The 24,217-nt window shown below is 45.4% G+C and overlaps 1 long non-coding RNA gene across 1 annotated transcript; it reads right to left on the bottom strand.

Annotated features, from left to right (window-relative positions):
• Window positions 1-1,373: 1,373 nt before the first annotated feature.
• On the bottom strand, window positions 1,374-22,763 carry LOC118355534 (uncharacterized). The gene is made up of 3 exons (XR_004818201.2): window positions 22,541-22,763; window positions 21,240-21,572; window positions 1,374-4,287 (listed from the first exon to the last, which is right to left on the bottom strand). It is a non-coding gene; the product is annotated as an uncharacterized LOC118355534 (long non-coding RNA).
• Window positions 22,764-24,217: the final 1,454 nt, after the last annotated feature.

Here is a 24,217-nt window from a genome sequence, read left to right as displayed (position 1 = left end):
GCTCAGGTCATGGTCCCAGGGTCCTGGGATCGAGTCCTGCATTGAGATCCCTGCTCAGCAGAGTCTGCTTCTCCCTCTCCCTCTGCCCCTCCCCGCTCATGCTCTCTTTCTCTCTTTCTCTGTCCCTCTCTCTCAAATACATAAATAAAATATTTTTAAACAGTCTACATATTAAAGAATGTCTAACATGTACGCACAGTTTAATTAAATGCCACTACTAATAAAATAGCTACGTGCCACCTCCCAAAATAAAAATATAACAGGCTCCCTCGGTACCCCACACCCACCAGCTTCAACCTCCTTTGTCCCCAGAGAGATACCCGCCAGCCTAAATTCTGTGTTTAATCATATATGTGTTTTTCTTTATGGCTTTGCCAGGTGGATTTGTGACCCCAAACAACAGACTGTTTATTTTGCTTTAAAAAAATCTTTATATAAATGGAACCAGTTCCTCTTTTTTTTATTGTAATTCCAGTGTGGTTAATGCACGGTGTTATATTAGTTTCAGGCACACAATACAGTAATTTGGCTCGTCAGTGTCCATCATCGTAAGTGTACACTTGATCCCCATCACCTATTTCACTCATCCCCCACCCAAATCCCCTCCGGCAATGATCAGTTATTTCTCCATAGTTAAGAGTCTGACTTTTGGTTGGTTTCTCTCTCTCTCTTTTTTTTCTTTTGTTTGTTTGTTTCTTGCTGTTGTTGTTTAGTAGGCTCCAAGCTGGGCGTGGAGCCCAATGCAAGGCTTGAACTCACAACCCCGAGATCAAGACCTGAGCTGAGAGCAAGAGGTGGACACTCAACCAACTGAGCCATCCAGGCACTCCTCCTTTGTTCGTTTTAATTGTGTTTCTCACAATCCTTACTTGTGTTCATGTTGGTGATGGGCTGGGGTTCACTCTTCCAAATGGCCTTGTAGTATTGTGTCCTCTGGATATCCCATGATTGATTACCTATTCTATATTGGATGGACATTCCCATTCCTATCTCCCAGCACACTTTTGAAAGCGAGTCTCTTCCCAAATGTTACCATTTTCTAGAGTGAAATGACATTAAGGATCTCAAGAAGCACCACTTTATGGCTACACCATCCACTGGGGTGGTTATTTAAGTTTAAATAGATTAATTAAAATGGAATAAAATTTAAAATTCCCTTTCTTGTTTACATGCACCATGTTTTTTTTAAATTTTTATTTATTATTTATGATAGTCACACACAGAGAGAGAGAGGCAGAGACACAGGCAGAGGGAGAAGCAGGCTCCATGCACCGGGAGCCCGACATGGGATTCGATCGTGGGTCTCCAGGATCGCGTCCTGGGCCAAAGGCAGGCGCCAAACCGCTGCGCCACCCAGGGATCCCTACATGCACCATGTTTTAAATGCTCGGTAGCCACTTGAGGCTAGTGGCCACCACATGGGAGAGGCGGATAGTATTTTCATCACAGAAAGTCCCATGTGACAACACGAGTCTCGAGTTTGTAAGTAGGATGGAAGTGCCAGACCATGAGGTCAGAGAACATCCAGCCTCACTAGGAATACCAGGCTGCTCACACCCCTTCACACTCCCACCAGCTGGGCTAAAGTACCTGTTGCTTCTTGATAGGTATTTACGATCTCAATAGCATGTTTCCAAGTTTCCATCTTGTTTTTATTTTTTCCCTTGTGTGTTGTATCTTATTTAAGAACCACCCGCCCGCCCCCAGGTCATGAGGATCTCTCTATGGATTTATCATTTTAGTGCATATTTCAAATGTGCTGCCTCTTCTTGGCTCTTTCCTCTCGCATATACATTTCAGAATCAAGTTGTTGTCTTAAAAAAAACTCCCCTTGGCATTTAGAGGGAAATTCACTGAGTCTATAAAGAATAGAATCTATGGAGAATAGCATCTTTCCTATATTGACTTTTCCTCTCTAAGAATATATCTTTATTTGAGTGGTTTCCATTTCTTTCAGTAGAGTTTCATAATTCCCTCCGTAAAGGGCTTATCGATATTTTATCAAATTGATTCCTTGAAATGTTATAAATGTTTTGCTATAAATAAATTTTGGCCTACATTTGCTAAGAGCTTTTGTTGATTTAAGGAAATGCAACTGAATTTCATACACTGGGTTTGATTCTTTTGATCTTACGAACTTTTAAATGATTCTCACCATTTATTTGTGGATCTGGGGAAGAAGGGGTTTATGTAGACCATCATGCTGCTTTCAAATACCAATGATTTTATTTCTTCATTTCTGACGTTTATACTTCATTTCTTTTCCTCCTGTCTGATAAGACCTTAGGACTGGGTTGATTGCTTTGGTGATGGCAGGTGCTCTCCTTACCGCCTTGTTCCAGGTGTAAAGAAATGCTATCCACATTTAATTGTAACATGGTTGTGATGAGCATTGGTGCTGTATATAAGTGATGAACCACTGAATTCTACTCTTGAAACCAATAGTGCACTAATTAGAATTTAAATACAATTTTTTAAAAACATTTGGGGATCCCTGGGTGGCTCAGCAGTTTAGCGCCTGCCTTCGACCTAGGGCGTGATCCTGGAGTCCTGGGATCGAGTCCCGCATCGGGCTCCCTGAGGGGAGCCTGCTTCTCCCTCTGCCTGCTTCTCCCTCTGCCCCTCTCTCTCTCTGTCTCTCATGAATAAATAAATACAATCTTTAAGAAAAAAACATTCAATATAGTATTTGCTGTAGGAGTTTTCAGGTATCCTTTATCAGATTAACAAAGTTCTCTCTGTGTTCCGAATTTGGTTAGGTTTTTGTTGTTGTTGTTGTTGTTGTTTTTATAAAGAGACGTAGAATTTTTATTCACCATGTTATCCACAGGTACTAGGATGGCCATAGGGGTTTTCTCTTTTATTTGGTTAATGTGGAGAATTCCATTGGTTGATTTCTCCATCAAAAGACCAACCTTGTGTTCCTAGAGCAAACCCAACTTCTTCGTGCTGTATAGTATGTTTTATATGGTGTTGAGTTTATTTTGCTAAGAAATTTTGTTCAGCATCTTTGCATCTATCCTCACAAGTGAGACTGAGCTGTAATTCTTTCCTTGTTGCCATTCCTAATCTGGTTTTGACATCATGGTGAAAACAATTTCATAAAATGAGTTGTGCCTTCCTTTTCATTCTCTGTAAGAGTTTGTATAAGACGAAACTATTGGTTCCTTGAATTTTTCATAGAACTCCCCTTTCCAATCATCTGGTCCCACTGTTTTCTTTGTGAAAAGATTCTTAACCACTGATTCAATTTCCTTAATGGTTACAAAACTATTTCCTCTCGAATCAGTTATGATAAGTTATATTTTTTTCCTAGTATTTCATTCATTTAATTGAGGACTTCAAATTTATTGGCATACATGTTTTATTCATAATACCCTCATCAGTTTAATCTCTGCATCATCTTTTTTTATTCCTAAGATAATTTATTTGTGCCTTCTTCTCTTTTTCTTAATTAACTTTGAAAGAGTTTTGCCTATTTTATTAATCATCGCAGAGAATCAACTATTGGCTCTGTTTGTCTTCTCCTATTGTATGTTTATTTTCTGTTCCATTAATTTCTACTTTTACTTGTTTTCTTCCTGATAGCTTCTTTGGGTTTAATCAGCTGTTCTTTCTCTCTGTTATTAAATGAATTTCTCATTAATTTCCAGTCTTTCTCTTCCCTAATTTAAGTAGTTTTCCCTCTTTTTACTGCTTCAGCTTCATTCGTACACCACAAAATGCATACATTCACTGACCAACAGTTCTAAGTATTTATTTTTTTCCCATGAATTGCTTGGAAGTTTAATTTTAAAATTTTAAATATATGACTTTTTCTGGTTATATTTTTGTTATTGATTCCTCCAGTGATTACAATCTGGTCAGAGACGGTGGCCCGTCGGGTACAGTCCTCTGAAATCAGCCAATGCTGCCCTCGGTGAGAACAGTGAGTGGTTCTCAACCTGGACCACACATTGGAACCACCTTGTTGGGTCTGCAGAGTCCTGGTGCTCAGGACATACTCCTCTCCAGTTACAGCAGAGTGCCTGACATCACTTGCTCTCAAAACCCCCAGGTGATTCCAACATGCAGCCTGTTTTGAGAATCACTGAGAATCAGGTAGCAAATTTTGAAACTTTTAAACAATGTATATGCTTTCATTGAGGTAGACCTTGGTACCCAGCTCTAAATGTGTCCGTTAGATCCAGCTTGTCAATTATTCACATCTTCGATTTTCTTCCCCAATCAATAATTAAGAGGGAGGAAGGCAGGAGGATCCTGTGGATTTTTGGAGGCAGGAGGATCCTGTGGATGAGAAGAAATTGTAGTAAAAGTTTTTTCTTTAAATTTTAAATCTTAGATACACCGTTATATTTTTTAAAGATTTATTTATTTGTTTGTTTGTTTGTTTATTTATTTATGATAGACAGAGAGAGAGAGAGAGAGAAACAGAGACAGAGACACAGGAGGAGGGAGAAGCAGGATCCATGCAGGGAGCCCGACATGGGACTCGATCCCGGGACTCCAGGATCCCATCCTGGGCCAAAGGCAGGCACTAAACTGCTGAGCCACCCAGGGATCCCCTATACACATTATATTTTATATCTAAAAATATCACATCTAAAACAACTATATCATTCTTGAAGCTTTTCTTTGCAGGAATGGCTACCTTAACCCCAGTAGATCTATTTTGTCAAATATTAATGTACTGTGTCATCTCATTTGGGGCAATAATATTAATGTTTTATTTTTAGTATCCCTCGCCTTTATTTTAAGCATATAACTCTCTAACCTTTATGAAACTGTACCAAGCCTGAAGGTCAGTTCAGTACCCATTTCCATCTGTACACTACAATAAAACAAATTTGCATTTTAAAAAACATTGTAGGGCACCTGGGTGGCTCAGTAGGATAAGCATCACTCCTGATTTTGGCTCAGGTCATGGTCTCAGGGTCCTGAGATAGAGCCCCATGTCCAACTCCACACTCAGCACAGAGTCTGCTTGAGATTCTCACTCTCCCTTTGCCACTCCCTCTACTCCTGCTTTGTCAATAAATAAATAAATAAATAAATAAATAAATAAATAAAGTCTTTTTTTAAAAGCCCAAGCATTCTAGAAGTCAGACTCTTCCCTAATTTGAGCTAAATTATTCCAAACAGTCAAAATTATGATGTGATACTGAGTAGGAGACTTCCAAAACACATGGACTCACTAAGCCACGTGCCCCCGGGTAGAGGACCTGGAAATGATCGTGACTGTATAAAATAATAGAAGTTTGTCCATCTCCAACTTGTCCTTATCCAACTGCAAAGCCACTAAGCCCGTTAAGACAGCCACATTTTGGTAAGTATTAAACAAAATGAATGTAAATACGATCCTCAATGATTGATGGAGCAAAGCAGAGGATTGACTGCCTTTTGGTGGCAGCCCCCATGCATCAGGCTGAGCAACCTTTCAGGGGTCCAATCCTCCCCAGACCACCTCCTCAGGCCTGGAGGAGACGCGGCTGGCTGTGAGTAAACTCGAAATCAGCTGCTGGGCACGTCACTGATGGAATTATCCTCAAGGATACAATTACCGTGTGAGCCAGCAAGACTGTGTTTAAGAAGTCAGAGTTCAGACAATCCCAAACTTGAAAACGTTTTCACATGCCGTCATTCAAATGCTTCATTTTTTTTGACAATTAATAAATTGTTTTCAAAGCACCTGTTGCCAATACTTAATTTCCACTGAGCAGTTTTCTAGAGAACGTGGCCAAGTGTCAGTGTATAGTTCCTGCTTGATGTTGCGTATAATTTTTAGGATATTCTGAATGGCATGTGCTAATTATTTAGTACAATAGCTAATTTTATGGCTCTGAAAGACTGTAACAGAAGGGCTGTAATTACTTATAATAGGAATGTCTCGTTTTTTGTTAAAACCAAAGTGTGGGAGGCAAAAAAGAAAATAAAGGATAATTTTACACTATCCTCGGAAGAATGAAATAGTTAATATTTTCAGGACTTTGTTACTAGTAACACTGGAAGACTAACCATATGTCCTAGACTTCGAAGGAAAACATTGTAGCTTAGCGAAATTTACAGCAGTTTCTAAAATACGTGTTTAGATTTAATTTCCCAAAGCAGATGAAAATCCCTTTTAAGTTGTATCTTGTGCCATGGTTTCCAGTGTAGCATAGGTGTTCTTAAGAAAGGGGGAGAAAACTTGTCAGATTTTCAGGAGCTAGAGGGCCTGATGTGAGGTGCAGGGGGAGAATGATAAAACTATCACAGCCCCGTGAGAGCAACGGAGAATTCACAGGGTTAGCAATGCATTCCTTTCTCAAGACGGCCTTGTCGGGAGGGCAGGAGGGAAACTGAGGCTCACAAGCCTTTGACAGCAGTACCAAGAGTTTTAAACTAATGCCTTTCGATGCCGGAGCTCCCCTCCTGGGAATCTACACCCATAAGACAGTCACAAATGTGGTGTCCCATTCACGTATCAAACAAGAACGTTTCTCTCAGCATTTTTATAATCATGAAAAATGGGAAGCCATCTAAATATTGAGAGATGGTTTATTAAATTATGACATGCCTAACCCAGGGACCTCAAACTGTCATTAAAATTATATTTTAATGAATATCGACTGAGAGGTGGAAATGCTCATGACTTAATATTAAATGCACAAAAACAAACATAGATTTGTAAAAATTATATATGAACACAGAAAGAAGACGACTTAGAAGGAACTCATCAGAATGTTAATAATTTTCTCCGGGTGCTGAGTTTACAGATCATTTTCATTTTTTTTTCTTAGACTTTCCTGTATTTTTTTTATTCAGCAATAAACGTTTTCTAGTTTCCAATAACAAAACTAAATATTGTTTAGAAATAAAAGCATTAAAGCTTCGTCTTGTAGTCAAAAGCAGACAGCTGAGCCAGACTCTCAAAACTTCCCCAGTATCCATTCTTTTTCTAGAATCACAAGGGTCAATGGACTCTTCCCACTCAGTGCCCATTGGATGCAGCTCCCCTTCTGTTCCATCTTCTTCCACCCAATCCTGTCCCCCTCCAAGCACTATTTCCCTGGATTTCAGTCTTTTCCTTTCCCCTTCATTCCTTGCTGCTAATCCCAGCCTGCTGGAGAACCCAGAGTCCAGTGCTCTGCAAAGCCTGCTGCCGAGAGAGCCTGGTGGGGGAGCATCCCTCTGCCAGGTATTAATGATTCAAACATATTAACCAACCACAGGCAACATCCATATTATTAGGTCTAATGACTAAGGTCACTTCTTTTTTTTTTTTTTTTTAAATATTTATTTACGTATTTGAAAGAGGAGAGTGGGCAGAGGGAAAGGGAGAGATTCTCAAGCAGACTCTGCGCTGAGCATGGAGCCCAACCCGGGGCAAAATTCCAAGACCCTGAGATCACAGTCTGAGCCAAAACCAAGAGTCAGATGCTTAGCCGAATGAGCCACCCAGGTAGCCCTGCAAGATGACTTACAACTGTGAAGACGAAGAAATTAAAAATGACCTCATGGGCCACAGGACTTCAGACTGACCCAGGTCACAGACATCTGCATCTGTAAGTGATAATCACAGAGGGGAGAGGGGGACTCCGGGTGTTTGCTGCACGGAGGTGAGCTGATGGGTGCACCCCAAGTGCCCCTGGTTCCGGAGCTGGAGGCCGGAGCTGGGGACAGAGGACAGGCTCTGCCCGTCATTGCTTCCCTATGACGCCCTGACCACAGGTTTCTCTAAACTTTAGTTTCTTCATACTTAACACAGGAATGGAATCATGTCTCTCCAGGCTGCCCTATGGTGTACACAGGCAACATTTATTGAGGACCTGCTGTGTACCAGGTGCAAGGCATACAGCAGTAAATAGAAGAAATGAGGTCCCTGCCCCCACGGAGCTGACACTGTAGCAGGAGGAGACTGATGACAAATCAGTCATGGGCATGGCCTGCGACCTCAGGAGGTGCCAGGTGCCAGGAAGTAAAGCAAAGCAGGGGAGAGATGGAGAGAGCAGGGTGGGTGGGCACCCCCTCGCAGGCATCAGGGAAGACCTTTCTGGGAAGGAGATGCTAAGACCTCAGTGAAGTGGGAAGCACAGACAGTTGAAGGTAAGACAGGCAAGATGTCCTGATGAATTGGACCAAGTATATAAGAGAAAGAGAGGAATCAAGGTATTTGGTGTGGACACAATCCGACGAGGAATGAGAAAGCAACTTACAAACCGTGAAGTATGAGGCAGCACCAAGCCAAGGGCCTTGGAGGTTGTGAATGTTCAGTAGAGTTTCACTGAATAACCAGCAGTGCTCCCCAAGTCCCCAGGTGGCCGACCCATGAGGCCAACCCCTGTGGCTGAGCCACAACAGAGACAATGACAGTGACGATCATGACTATTCCACCCACAGTTTTCCGGACGCTTACCCCTCCCCCACCATTCCTTTTCCACAGCAGCCTTAGGGATGCCCCCCACCCCTGCCATCAGAAGGTTCTCCCAGGGGCTTCTAGCAGGTGGCGGCTCTCCGGTGGGGCTCTCAACCTTCAAGACGGCTTAACACAAAAAATAAGTCCTCAGCCCTCCAGTTTTCTTCTACCATTCAAAAAAAAAAAAAAATCCCCATACTGCTAATTCCTCTAATTTTTTTAAAAAAATATTTTATTTATTTATTCATGAGAGACACAGAGAGAGAGGCAGAGACACAGGCAGAGGGAGAAGCAGGGTCCCTACAGGGACTTGATCTCCCCTGTAGGGAGCCCAGTGCTGGACTTGATCCCAGGACCCCGGGATCACACCCTGGGCTGAAGGCAGGCACTCAACCACTGAGCCACCCAGGCACCCCTAATTGCTCTAATTTGATTTGACTTCAAGTGTGCATATAGGCCTACACTCATTTTTTTTTTACAGGGGAAAAATGTGGGACAATTGATACCCAGTTGACAGCTGCAGAGCCTAGAAAGCCTGCCCGCATTTTACAGAGAAGCCACGGAAGCCCAGAGCTCCGGGCCACGAGGGTGGCCCAGCCCGAGCTCACCCTCCAACCCCAACACGCAGGGCATGTGACTGCCCCCAACCCAGTGCTTTTGCCCAAAGAAGGACAGATAACGTGATCAGTTTAAGGAAAAGTGGTGCAATGGGAACAAGGACAGCTCTTCCCACATTAAAAACCACATTTCTATGGGAACCTTTTTATTCCTTCCGCCAGGACCTCTTTCCTCCGTCTTCTGACTTCGTAGAGGAAGACAGCACTGCAGCTCGTATAAAAATCCCTGTCTGTAGCCACCAGCATCTAGATTTCATTTTCCGTATCTTTCCCACAAATCACAATCCATTTGCCTGCAAAAATTACTCTGAAAACTTCAATTTTCTCCCTTGTTTATTCCTCCCCATGTTCTAAAGTCACATTACTTGTGCTTAATAAAAATGGTTAAACCATTCAGTTAACTGTTTTATTATCAATTGCTATTTATTGTGAACAAGACTTCAGTTATTATGTTATTTAAAAAGCATTTGGTAATGTGCTTCTGAAGAACAGCTCTACAAAATAGTTTATTAATGCATTAATTATATGACTTCTGAACCCCCAAACAAATGTAATGATAATACGAAATATGTCAGCCTGGTTTGCCAAATGCAGAAGCCTGCGATGTTTCTTATTCTATGTGCCAATAATATAAATAAGTTTGTTTTGTTAGGCAGGCATCTAAACCAGCATATTCACTTCCAAATAGCCTTAATATTTATTATAATGCCAAAGTAATGTCAACATTATTTACAGATTATGAAAAATAATTTAAGGCTTGAGCAAACTTGCTGTTGGACTATAACAAGTTTCCTGATCACAGAAATATTTATTGTGATGCAGTCGGCACACACACTACTGTTTCCAATAATGAGCAAATCCGATGAAGTTTTAACTGTTTGAAGTCTTGTCAAAATATTTTTCGGTAGGACTGGAATCTTCCGATGTACCGAGTAACACTATTGATTATATTGTGTAGCTGCTATAACCTCACCTTTTGTATCCAAAATTTTACAGTAAATTGTTAGCTTTCCCGAAGAGCAAATAAATCATTATCCTAAATATAGGCTGTCAGGCTAGCTCAGTACTTAGCACAACCTTAAAAATTAGGCGTCTTATCTGTGCTTTTTGTAGAACTACTACTTTATTTAGCAAGGCATTAAAATAAAGACTTCTTGATTGGCTCGGTAGGAAACAAAGGAGGTGAAGCCGAGAGATAAGCCGCATGAAAACATCTTAAAAATTACACAATGCTGCGCAATAAAAATGAGTTCTGTTTCGCTATTTGGGGTTTTTGCGTAGCGGTGCAAGTATGAGGGAAGTGTTCCCTAAAAAACATCCACGAGAGCCGATAGAAGGAAATCAGCTTCTCTGGAAGGTAGTTTGGACGGCGGATCGGCCTAACGTCAGAGACACGTTAGGAAATTCAGTTTCCAGCTCGGCGTGTTTGACTCGCTCACGTCCACAGAGCCAGCATCTCTTCTTCCTTCCTTTGACTTTACCATAAGTATTTTCAGGTTTGTTTGTTTTCCTTTTTCAAGCCTCTAGAGTCACATTCCTTAGCATATAGTTTTCATTTGGTTCAATTCTGCTTTAAGACAGTCCAACCTGTTCAATTTTAAAGATGTCTTAATTAGTCTAATCCTGATTGGGCTCTTTCCAAAGCTCCTGTTGGCAAAGTCAGATTTCAATTAACATTCTGCTTCCATACTGCAAATGCCCTTGCTCAGACTTTTTTTTTTTTTTTTAATGTGCTATTTTGGATGCCACCTCTCTTCAGCTTTATTCTGCCTCAGAAATCATACGGCTCCGAAAATGTTTCAAGGCACCAGGCACACAGAAGAGCCCTGGCAACTCCTGTTCTTTGAAATGCTCAAGGAACATAATTCCGGTGACCAGCACCTCGTTCGCGTGATTGTAAGTTTCAGGAAGATGAGGTGTGCACGTCCTTATGGCTCTTCATAAATCAGGCATCGGACCCTTTCCCTTAATTGGGGGCAGACTGTTTTGACCAAGGATGTGCTGATACAATCCTGCCTCAGATTCATCAAGCACCCGGTGGATAGGTGTTAAAGGCTTCCAAACACATTAATGCCTTCGGCCTCCATGCTAATCCTGTGACATGTTGGGTGTGCCCATTTTACAGATGAAAATGCCTAGGATTCAGGGAGGTTATTTAACTGAACTGCCAGAGACTACAGAGCCCATCTGTAGCCACGTGAGACTAGACAGTCTTCCACTTGACCACAGCAATGTGATGAAGTTAACACACTTAAGAAAACATTCAAAGATAAAAGAGGAATGCCGCGGTGCGATGCTTACTCACCAGCAACTGCAGGTGAGATATTGGGCTCTAGGTAATAATGCCAGTGCTTACTTCCATGTAGCCATTCTCTCTCTATCCTTGACTCTCTCTATTCTTGACAGCCTGAGTTTGAAGCTCCAGGACCTTGGACAAATGCACCTAACCTCCCGAGCCTTCTGTTAATTCATCAGTAATATGGGGATGCTAATAATGCCTATTTCATAGGGTTGCCAAGAGGATGCCAGAAAATAGTTCTTGTAGAGCTTCTCTTACATGCCCAACGTGTAGTGAACACCATGGCCCCTCGAACAAGCATTAGTAGTACACCACTGTTTCTCAAACTTAGCACCAAAGACAATCTGGGCCAGATGATTCTTTGCTTGGAGGACTTTCCTATGCAAATGTGAGCTTCTTTGCTACATCCCTGGCCTTTAGCAGGAGGAGGCCATAGCACCTCCTCCAGTGTTAACAACCAAAATGTCTCCAGGTATGATCAAACATCCCCTGGGTGGCAAAGGGAATGCTGCTATGATATGATGCCCCAAAGCTGCCCTGTCCACTATGGTAGTCACTCACCATATAAGGCTATCGAGCACTTGAAATGTAACTAGTGTCACACAGTGAAATCATAGTCTGGATATATTGGGTTAAATAAAATACATGATTAAAATAATTTCACCTGTTTCTTTTAACTTAAGTTTTTACTATGGCCACAAGAAATGTAAAGATTACACTTGTGGTTTGCATTAGACTTCTGTTGAACAGCACCGCACTAGAGGCTTCAATCCAATCCCACCTCTCAGAAGATCACTCCTGATGGCTATCTCAAGCCCAGGTGCTTTTCTGCACTTGGCCATCAGGCATCTCAATTGTCTAACCAGCTCAGAGTGAACAGACTTGCCACAAAACTCATCATCTTTCCTCCATCCCACCTCAGTCAATGGAGCCACCTTCACCCTCCCAGGTGGCCAAAGCTTGAAGACCTGATGTCATTCTCAACTCATCCCTCTCACTCAACTACTCCCTCTCAACCAGAGTCCGATATTCAATTTCCCAGTCTGTTTCTAAATGTGAAAAGGGAATAACCAAAGTTAATGTTTACAGAAAAAAAAAAAAAAGAGCTGGAAACAACCTAATTGCCAATAATAGGGGCCTGGTGAGTAAATGACAGCCCATCTCCATGATGCAACACCACGCAGCAATTAGAATCTCAGGTAAGTATATTCAATAGCACGAAACACGTTTTATGATGCACATGCAGAAGGGAATAGATTGAGACCCAGTATAAAAACATGATCTTATTTTTGTATCAAAAGTATGTCCATTGAAACTCACGTGGATGTATGCATAAAAAAGACTAGATATATTACACAGCAGTTTGTTGATGGCCGGTGAGAACCCAGATGAGTTTTAGTTTGATTGTGTAGCGTGCTTTGCTCCCAAGCTTTACAATGAACACCTATTACTTCTATAATAAGAAAAGAAAAATGGATTTTCCTACCTTCACTGTTGTGAGGTGTAATCTCCGTCCCACTCATGGGTCGTTGTACCCACAGCATTACGTTTGTGAGACCATTTTTTAAAATACAGGGGCTGATAACTGTCACCCAGATATTGGAATCTGATGGTCAACAGAGATGCTGTCGCTCAGAGGACATCTGGCAATACCTGGAGACATTGTGGTTGTCACAACTGGAAGAGGTGCTACTGGCATCTAGTGGGTAAAAGCCAGGGACGTGGCTTAACGTCCTACAACTGGCAAGACAGCCCTCCAAGCAGAGAACTATCCATCCTCAAATGCCAAGGGTTGAGATCACTATTGATCAGTATCACTGCAGAGAGACAGTAGTCCCTGACTGCATCTGCCTGACACCAAAAGGTGCAATTAAAATAAAAACTCGATTACTTATCCAATTACTAACTTGCGTGAGGTTAGACAATTTTCTGGAAATAGCATGGTCACCCACAAGAGAGATAGTGAAGGGGAAGTAAACAGAATTTACCTTCTCACACTGAGAGGCGACGTCTGGGCGTGTGCAAGGCTGGGAGGGCAGAGCCATCTGCCGAGAGCGGCCCTGCTGGACCCGTTTTGTCGAGAGTCTACAGTTTTGAACACGGTTTGTCTGGCGCCCTTCACAAGCACTACATTAACTTGCGTTCATTTGAAATTCATCATTCCCAAAGAGATATGAGACACTGGAGGCTTAGTTTCCAGGATTTTAAATGTCAGGCATCCAAAATGTGCTGTGGAGACACAGCATCTGGAAGACGATGTTTTTGAAATTTATCTACAAACAGAAGCAACTCCCGAGCTGGGCTTTTTCAGAAAAAAAAAAAAAAAAAAAGCGTTCCTCGGAACACACATGGCCAGAACCCTGATGGGCATCCCTCTTCGAAAGACAGAACAGTTCAAGTTAAAGATGAAGCATTCACTCTCGGGCTGACCTCTCAAAAGTGCGAGACAAGCCAACGTTGAGCAGAAGTGCACACCCAAAAAGGAATTTTCCTTCCATGCTCAAGGAAAAATTAAATGTCGGGCCCCAGCCACACCAGCCTCCTTTGCTGGTCCTCAGACACTCCCTGCACATTCTGGACTCATGGCCTGTGCCTGGGCTGTTCCTTCTAGAACGTTCTTCCCCCAGATAACCATGTGGCTCCCACGCACAGCCCCTTATGTCTCCATTTCCTTCTCTATGAGGCCTGGCCTTACTCTACTCTTTGATACTGCAATCTGCCCCTCCCCAGACCCTTCCCTCCACCAGCATTCTCCCCTCCTTACCCCATTCTGACTTTTCTTTTCCTAACACACTATATAATCAGATTGATCAAGGGTGTCGTTTATTGTCTCTTCCTCTGAAGAATGTAAGTTCTAGGAAGGCAGGACTTGTTTTACTCACTGGTAGATCCCAAGTGCCTAGAAAGGTGCCAAAAAATTTACTGAGCATCTTTTCTGGGCTCAGTGTAATACTCACTATGATAGGAAGGAGACAGCACAGGAAATGACAAGCCAATTGAGTGAAGACAACTATCTGGGATGCAAAGGAGGCTAGGAGATGCTTAGACCAGCTTGAGCTGGTTTCTGTTGCTTGCAACCAAAAGGCATCTAAGTCCCCACTATCATTGCTGGTTCTTAAGGGGTATTGTGGGAATTTGGGGAGAGGGTGACCATGAGTGTGGGTTGGAGCCAAGTCTTCTTGGAGGAACCATGCATTCTCAGGTCATGAAGCAGCCTGGGAAAGCACCAGCCTCTCATTGAATGACCTGACCCCCACCTCTACTTCACCACCCAGTATTCGATCAGCTCACATGACCTACTCCTCTGAACCTGCTCCAGGACAGCTTTGACCCTTGAGAAGTCTGGTGCCCAGAATGGAAATGCAGAATTGCAGGTAGAGTCTGACCATCACCACTCTGGGTCTGGAAGAGGTACCTCATTAATGCAGCCCTGCTGGCAGCTGCTTGCACCATTATTCACCCATGCCAAGAAGACCTGCCCAGAACACTGGAAGGATTCACTGAATGGAGCAGACAGGTGAGACCCTTTCCTTTGAGGAAAATACAGGAGAGGCACAAGAGTATGCTCAGAGCCAGGGCTATGCTCAGAGCCAGGGCCGAGCATCAGATACCAGAAAGCCACAAAGCTGAACCATCAGCAGTGGGACCCCAAACACCGGGAGATCTGAGGCCATGAGCCTGGAGTCCGCAGGAGCTTGGCAAGTGGTCTCAGCCCCTGGGCATCGGTTCTCTCCCTGTCACATGGCAATTTTCATTGTGGTTACCCCCTAGATGTTGTAGGGTTAAAAGATAATACACACAAAGCCAGAAGCTCAGAGTAAGCACCACCTATGACCAAAAATTCCCATGACCATCAGCGTAGGGGTCCATGGTAGGAAGTCTAAGGGAGAAAAACTGTGTTTAAGGAAAAATAACCAGGCAAACATAAATAAGAATCGATAAAGAGCCACCAGACTGGAAGCTGTTGAGACGGAGATGTGACTTACAAGGGTGGCCATGACCAAGAGGAAAGGGTGGAACCAGGACGGCAGTGGGGGGCAGATTAGAAGGTGAAGCTGAGAGAAAGGGTAGAGTTCAAGAAGCAGAAATGTCAAGATTCCTTCCCTCCCCTCTGTTCCAAAGCATATCAGTATATTGTGTCATTATCACTATGGTCTGGCTCCTTCAGGTGAGCCACGTAAACGTGTGTGGCCGGGTTCCTCTGAGCATCAGGCATTGCCTGGCAACCAGCAGATGCCCAGTAAATACTGTTGAGTGGATGTGGGGATGATATATATGTGTGGGCATCTATGTGTGTGCATATATTCATGTATGCATGTCTATATAATACATATGCATAAAAACACGCATAACCATGTACTACTATATAGCTAACATTTATACATATATAAATACAAAAAGACGTATTTCACTTCCAAAAGGATTTGAAGCTGTTCGTAATAAAAATATATACATGGAGTGGAACAAAACAAATTAAAAGAGAGTATAAAGGTTCTGCTTTTAGGAAAAAATAATGTGCCAGGAAGCTCCCTTCTTTGGTGACAGCATGTATTTCTGAGCTTCCCACCGGCCAAGGTGATAAAGGAAACCCACTGTGTCACCAATTCCATTGCCCCTCCAAGAAGCCCCCAAATTAATCCAGAAGAACAAGTGTTATCTTGAAAGCATCTGGGGCACACATAACTCAGCTCTTCACATGAGGCCTATTTGGGCACGATAGTAAGCAACCTCATCAACAATACTTGCAAAAGCTATAAAAATGTTCTGAAATTTGATTTCTTTTTTTTTTTTTTAATCAAAATCCATACAACTCAAGGGGATCACATGAAATGAAAGCTCAGCCTAGGCCATTCCAACCCCTCCAACCCCTGATCATGGTATTTTTAAAAATCTTGAACTGGATGCCTTTTCTCTGTTGCTTGCCTGTGATTTGGAAGCTCGCAGGCACAGGTCATCGCCCCACTGAATGCCAGCTGACAACAGCCTTCCTGGGAGGAAGCCACAGGAGAAATTTGCCTGCTCTTCGTTTCCAGTGTGCCTGAGGCCCACTTTTGGTTACTGGAACGAGCCGCACTTCATCATGTGCAAATGGGCAACCTCGTATGTCCCAGTGCATCCATGCATCCAGGACAAAATACTTTGAGAGTATAGCAAACATTTGATAAGATCCACCACTGACCTATGGCCTTGCAGATTCTTTTGTGGCCTCATTCGGTAGTCAACCAAACTGCTGATCTCTGGTGAGGCGGCAGGGTGGGGAGAGGGGCAGAGCGGGGAGGGCGACGTCTATACCCTCAGCTTGCTCACCATCTAGACCGAGGTGGCCTGAAGGTACAGTAACACTTGCTGAACAGAGGTGCAGGCAAAGCCCCGCAGGTGCTCCTCGGGGTAGCCCAATGTCCCACAACGACCACGCATCTTCCTGCAGACGCTGGGAACGAAAATAAGGGTCATTCCCACCTGCAAGCTCGCCCGCTGACAGGTGATGTCTCCAGAGGTTGGCCTGCCACCTCGTGTAGTACAATTAAAAGAAATGACAAAAAAAAAAAAAGTCTTGCCACCAACGCCCCCCGCCTTGAAAACCAGAAACCCAGACAGCATAAATAATGACAAGGAGTGTCTTTCAGGCACCAATGACAAGTAGGGAAGTTGTGCTCCCAACAAAGGAGGCACACAATGGCAGGCTCTCCGATGAATAGGGGTGGCGTCTATCTAACTTTGTGTAGTACGCCACAGACTGCCAAGTACCTGTGGGTGCTTAATAAGTGCCTTTGACGGATGATGAATGCCATCATTATTAAATCTGCCATTATATGTTTTAGTGAATGAACCTTCCTTATCAATCTTTATAACCACCGTTTCAATGGTATTAATTCAGTCGTTTCCTATACCAAGTGCCTTTCTGAATTCTAGTCCTGAAGCCTTGTCAAAAAACAATGCGTTTGATTTTTGCAATGTCACATGCCAGTATCAAAGGAAATTTAACTTATATGCTATCTGCTCAAATGGTTACCGCAGAATGTGGCTCCTAAAGAATATAAAAGAATTATTTTCTGGTTTCTGATCTACAGCAATACTTTCAGTGGTGACTCCTTTCAACATGCGGTTTGATATTAGCAGTACATGATTTTTGAACACAAAGAGCCATTGTTTCTAGGAGTGGTTGCTCAGAACGTAAATACTTGGATGGTGCTTGTGAGCGGCAAGCATTTATTTCTTCTGAAGCTCCCCGCATCAACCGGGGTGAGCACAAAAGTACAAAACACAGATGCCTTTTCATCGGCACAAAACAGTGACCCCTCCAACTCTACCGGTCACTTGGAGCTCGAGCTTCCTCATTAGCTTCAGAGTCAGGCTGAGGACCCTTCCCGGTCCAGCCCAAATAATCTCTTTCTCTCCGCAAACTGTACCATCTATTATTTCTAGCACTCATTTCTCTCTCTTTTTTTTTTTTTACTTTTTAAATTTAAATTCATTTTGCCAACATATAGCATATCACCCAGTGCTCACCCCATCAAGTGCCACCCCATTGCCTGTCACCCAGTCACCCCAACCCCCTGCCCGCCTCCCCTTCCACTACCCCTTGTTCGTTTCCCAGAGTTAGGAGTCTCTCATGGTTTGTCACCCTCACTGATATTTTCACTCATTTTCTCTCCTTTCCCTTAATTCCCTTTCACTAATTTTTATATTCCCCAAATGAATGAGACCATATAATGTTTGTCCTTCTTTGATTGACTTATTTCACTCAGCATAGTACCCTCCAGTTCCATCCACGCTGAAGCAAATGGTGGGGATTCATCTCTTCTGATGGCTGAGGAATATTCCATTGTGTACATAGACCACATCTTCTTTATCCATTCATCTGTCTATGGACATCGAGGCTCCTTCCACAGTGTGGCTACTGTGGACATTGCTGCTATAAACATTGGGGTGCAGGTGTCCCGGTGTCTCACTGCATCAGTATCTTTAGGGAAAATACCCAGTAGTGCAACTGCTGGGTCTAGCACTCATTTCTCAATGTATGAAAACTCCTCAGTTCCTCTCTCCCCTGCTCCCTCCCTCCTCATCACCTCTTCATGTCTCCCTCTCTATGTCCCTACTTTCCTGGGGTTGTGGGGAGGAGGAGGAGGAGGAGAAGACCAACTGGGTGAGCATACTTCAGCCTCAGCATTCAACAATATGAATGGGAATAAGAGTAAATCCTCCCAGCAAAGTGCTCATTAGTGACAAAGTCTAATCCCACAGAAGGAGGCCCAAAGCAGGCTGAGCAGAGTGCCAGGGAATGGGGTGTGGGGAGCCGTTGGTTTGCGGGGGATCTTGAGGAGAAAGGGCATTTGAAGGCAGTGGCAGGAGAGGTGGTGGGGGAAGCCCACAGTGATGGAGAAGAAAGCCCAGTTAACAATGTGGAGACAAATCAGTGCATGTCTATTCCAGAAGGAGCAAGAGCCCAGCTAGGCTCTGGTGAGCCATGGGGCCGAAGGTGGGATCTGCTCAGGTGATGGGTTACATCCTATGCTAAGAGTCTGGCTGTTACTTGGTACAAACTTACACACTGTGTGACTCGTAGTAGGTGCTTTGCTTGGAACACATGCACCCAATGTGTGGCTCGGAGTAGGTAGGTGCTCTCTATTCAAGACACTGGGAGTCATGAGATATGTTTAAGCCCCACAGTGGCACAACAGATATTATGGGACCTAAAGCTTAAAGTAGCTGGTAGAGAGGTCTTTAGGAAAATGGATTTTTTAATTTAATTAATTGATTGATTTTTTTGAGAGAGAGAGCATGTGAGGAGGGGGGGTGGGGCAGGAGGGGCAGAGGGAGAGAGAGAGAGAGAGAGAGAGAGTCTTACAGGTAGACTCCTTTCCCAGTGGGCACGGAGCTGGACGTGGGGCTCAATCTCACTAGTCTGAGACCATGACTGGAGCCGAAATCTTAAGAGTCAGATGCTTAACCCACCGAGCTACCCAGGTGCCCCTAGGAAAATGAGTTTGAAAACATATGACACCGGGAACATGTGGAAGGAGCCTGTGAGTGCCCCCGTCCCCCGGCTTACACTTCTTTGAGCTTCTTTGGCCCCCAGGAATGGCTAACCCTACCCTGCTGTAAGAGAAGTCAGAGGAGGGGAGGAGGGCACACTAGGACGGAGACCAGGTGGTTTCCCAGCACGTAGTTATTTCTCTCTTGTCCCGGCATGTCATGTGGCACACATGCTGGCTGTCACCCAACTCCGTTGTGAACTGGGCGGAAAGGTCTATACCCTCGTGAGTCACTGCAGAGCTCTGCATAAGGGCTGCTCTAAGGAGGTGCCCTTCCAGTGCTGGGCCATGGAGGAGTGATGACAGCGGACATCCGGGATCTCCAGCTGCAAACTGCCCTCTCATTCTTTCTGGAAACAGGGCCTGAGCACGTAACTACTTGCCAAATGCTGGGAATACAGCACAAACTATGGTCAAGGGGATGGGAGGACATACAAAGGCCTCTCTCACTGCCCCTGGAAGCTCAGTGCTCATGAGAAAGGCGGGCAATGGGGTGGGACTACTGAACATCCTCGATGCCCACTGTCAGCCAAAGTCATTTGAGTAACGTATCTCATTTAATCCTATTGATCCAGGAGTCAAACAATATTATTACCCACCTGGCACAAATGAGGTCACAGAGTTGGGGAGTGAGGGGAGGGTCAAAACGTGCAGTCTGATGGCAGAGCCACTATTTGTAACCACACACACACACACACACACACACACACACACACACACCAGACACCCAATATCTACCAGCAATATAAAAATCCAGTTGCAGCCGAGGGCAACAGTGCCACAACACAGAGGTATGAGGGCATGCAGGGGGATGCAGCCAACTCTGGGGCGGGGGGTGGCAGGGAGGGCTGCAAAACGGAAGGCTTGAGCTGAGTGTTCAAGAAGCAATAGAAGCTCACCAGGCAGATGTAGAGGAAGGAAAAGCATTCCAGATAGAGGGAACAGCAAGTGCAAAGGGAGAAATCTAGAAACCCACCGCCTGTGGTTTCAGGCTCTGGCCAAGCCACGTGTAGAGGTGTCACTTGTACCTGTGAGGGGGCATGCATGCGGGACCTTTGGGGGCCAGTTCCTCAAGGCCACGGTTAATGGGTCCAGCAGGGAGCCTCGGCTGTAAGGAAGTGCATGGGGCGGATGTCTCCTTTGAGCATAATTCTGCAAGAACCCAAATGAGGCTAACAAAAGAGAAATTAAACACAATGCTATGTCATGGCACTTTGACATAAGTGTCAACTTAGAATTTCAAATAAAATTAGAAGATTCTTCTAATAATTATAGAAGATGGCAAATAAAGTCCCGGGGGCAAGCACATGTGGCAAGAAGTAACTAATCATATTTTGCAAAAAAAAAAAAAAGAAAGAAAGAAAAGAAAAAGAAAAAGCATCGAGGGCTGACCCTTCTCGGGATAATATTGCGGAGAAGTCAGACCCGAGGAAAGGTTACCAACGATTAATGTTAAATGGTAATCCATCCGCCACGCACCCGCTGCTCCATATTCATAGACGACCACCCATCCATATTCATAACCGTCCGAAGAGTTTTAAAGTAGCAAATGCAAGCTTGGAAGGCTTCAGCTGTAATAAAAGTGCTTCCGGTGACGAATGCCATAGGCTCCCCCCATCCAACACCCTCAAATTGAAAATAAACTAATAAAGGATGATAGCAGGTGGTAGGGCTGGGACATACCCCGCCTTCCTTCAAACAGCAACAAGGGCCTCCTGCCACTGGGTACTGGCTGGGTGCCAGGCACCCCGCCCAAGGGCTTCCAAGTGTGGGGTCTAGGCTCAGATGGCCTGGGTTGGAAATCCAGCTCCACGGCTTAACTCAGGGGGTAAGCTATACCCACTCACCCTGACTCAGTTTCTCCTATCTCAACTGGCCATAACAGGACGTACCTCAGAGGAGACCATCCACACAGCCACACCTTTGGTCCTGTGCCTGGAAGAGTGGCAGGGTGTTCCTGGGGGTTCTTGTCTGGTGCTTCCCACATGCGATACAGGTGTCCTCAGCCCTGCCGTTGAGACCAGAAAAGGCACAGTAAGCTGCACGAAGTGGCTCAGCCGGCCAACAGAGGCAGGGGGGTCTTGCTCCTCCCAAGGCGCACCACGCTGGTCAGGCTGAGGCTTCAGAAGTTCTTGGGGAGCTGAGATAGGGGGACATGCACCCCATTCCGCCCCTGGGCGTTAGGAAAGCTTCCAAGGCCTCAGACTTCCTTGTAGAAACAGCTTCTGGAAAACACAGAACGGGGTTAAAACTGGTCCAAGAATAGAGTTGACTTTGAGCATCCCCTCTGCTGGGGGTTTGGCTTTTCATTTTAACCTAATTTTAGCTATTCAGTGATATCCCTTCGTTCTTGGACATTTATTGCACACCTACATATTCCTAATAGCTGTCCCTCCCTATATCTCATAATACCGGGTCATTTCCAGGTTTTCAAAATTCTCCCAGATGCATGAGGTCTGATGCCCTCATGACAACCCGGCAGCCAAGGTAAGGGTGTGGTGTTGTGGTGGTGGTGGTGGTGGTTGTATTTTAATTTCACAGAAAAGGAAAGAGAGACAAGAAAAGTTAAGGAATTTGCTTAAAAAGTCACAGTGCAGTGAGAGAATATGGGTCCAGGATTTCTGACCTGAGAGAAGGTGAGACCCTCAATACTGCTTGGGAGCTTGGCAGGGGATTCAGAGAAGATCCTCTGGAGAGACTGGTTGTACTAGTGCTGGTCAAGCTGGAGTTGGGACGCCTGGGTGGCTCAGTGGATGAGCATTTGCCTTTGGCCCAGGGCATGATCCTGGGGTCTTGGGATCGAGTCCCACATCGGGCTCCCCACATGGAGCCTGCTTCTCCCTCTGCCTGTGTCTCTGCCTCTATCTCTGTGTCTCTCATGATTAAATTTAAAAAAGAGGTCGATCTAGAATAGATAACCTTAAAACTCTTTCTGTGTTACATTCTCTCAGGATCCCAAGGACCCACTGTGGGTTTGGCTCTGAGGCTTGACCTTGTGGACAAGTGGGAGGAGGTAGGGATAGATAGTTGCAGGCTTCCTGCAACTGTAGAGCTCAGTGCAGGGCGGGGGGGCTTGGAGGCACCCGCCTGGGTGGGGGTTGGAGGGCTGGAAATAAATACATACCAAAGACCTCAGAAGCAAAGACAGGGCTAGGATTCGTAGGAGGGCGGACTGAGGACCCAGGACACTGACCTTTCTCTCCAACTGGTGTTTGCCAGGGTGAAGAAGGTCCTGGCCCATCACTGGCTTCCATTCCCCACCCACATCTCCCAGATTCAGACAAACAAGGGAGGATTTTATGCACTTCTCCCTAAAAACGACCCCCCCCCCACAGAGAGTGGGTGGAAAGGCAGGAAGCTGCGATGGCCCCCCGAGATAAAGCAGAGGCGGTGCTGCTGGCAGATCTTGATCTGGAGACGCTTGTCCCTTGCCTGAGAGCGCTCACCTGCGTCTGGGGCGCGCCGGGCGGGCGGAAGGGCGGGCTTGGGAAAGGAAGCTGAGAGAGAGAGAGAGAGAGATGACAAGTTGTATTGAATTCAGCTCAGCGCGTGGGAGAATGAAAACACACCTTGCTCAGAAACAAAAACAAAACAAAACAAACAAAAAACAAAAAAAGAAAAACAAAAAGAAAAACAAAGAAAAACAAAACCAAACAAAACAAAAAAAGAAAGAAAAAAAAGGAAAAAAAAGGAAAAGTGCTGTACCGAGTCTGGGGTCACAGGGCGCCCCCGCCAGGTGCACAGGCCTGTAGTTTCAGGACAGCCTTGGGGTCCCCCCTCCCCGCCCCGCGGCAAGGACCCCAGGGCCCACCTGCAGGAGCCCCATCTCCATCCCCCACCCTCACCCCCACCCCAGCAACTCCGGGGCTGGGATGAGGGAGGAGTAAGGATCCGGTCAAAATAGCCTGCTCTTTAGAGAGAGAGGGCGCGCGAGAGAGCCAGCCATTCCCTGCTGGCAAGTTCTCCAATCCCCGCGGCTTGCAAGGTGCGCACCTGCGCTTCCCGGGCAGGTAGGTGCCTTCCATCCGGGCTGTGGGCGCAGGTCCCCGCGCGGCCCCTCGGATGTCATCCCCCCCGCCCCGCGACCCGCAGGGCGTCCCAGGGTTTGCAAACCCCAGCAGCGAGGGGTAGGGGGAGCTGCCCCTTGTCCGGAGGACCAGGCCCCTCTGGGGGCTCAGGCGCAGCCCCTGCAGGAGAGGCCGGGCTGAGAAGCTTGGACAGCCTCGGGCTGTGCGCCCCGGAATCCAGCGTGATTGCTCTCCCAGCCCACCCAGGGGGTCCCCGCGCTGCAAGGTGGACCTGGGTGAGCGCGCTTGTCCCCTCCGTCTCACCTGGCCCGTAATCCTTCAGTTTTGTGCATATGTTTATTATTATTATTATTATTCCTTAATGTATTGTTCTTGCGTGGTTAAGTTGCGCACAGCCACAAAATGAATGAACACTCTTCCGCTCCAGGGTGGCTGCCCCTTGGGGCCCTTCGCCACACTAGCCCTCCCCCGGCTCCCTAGGAGCCCAGGAAACTGTCGCAGCCTCTTTCCCTGGGCTTCTGGCTTTCGCCCAGTCTTCCTTTCTCTCCTCGGCTTCAAGGCTGCAAAGGCAGGGACTGTCCCTTCCCGCAGCATCAACAGCAACAGGTGGCTGGAAGCATGAGCTCCGAAAGCGGGTATCCACCCCGTCCCTATTCTCAGGTGCCACACTACCCTACCCTCCCAGGCACAAGAGTGGAGATGACCTCCTGGTTGTCACTGTGCACTGCTGGGCGTGCCCTGTGTCCTGGGGTGGGTGCCGGCTCCAGCAGACCAGGGCCAAGGCTTTCCAGCTTCCCTGAGCATTGCCTTTAGAAGGGGTATGAGCCAGCAAGGGTCGCTGA

The sequence above is a fragment of the Canis lupus genome, chromosome 8 (assembly GCF_003254725.2).
Source record: "Canis lupus dingo isolate Sandy chromosome 8, ASM325472v2, whole genome shotgun sequence".
Classification (NCBI taxonomy): Eukaryota; Metazoa; Chordata; class Mammalia; order Carnivora; family Canidae; genus Canis; species Canis lupus.
The sequence above is the reverse complement of the archived record's forward strand: the minus strand, read 5'-3'. Positions and strand labels throughout refer to the sequence as shown.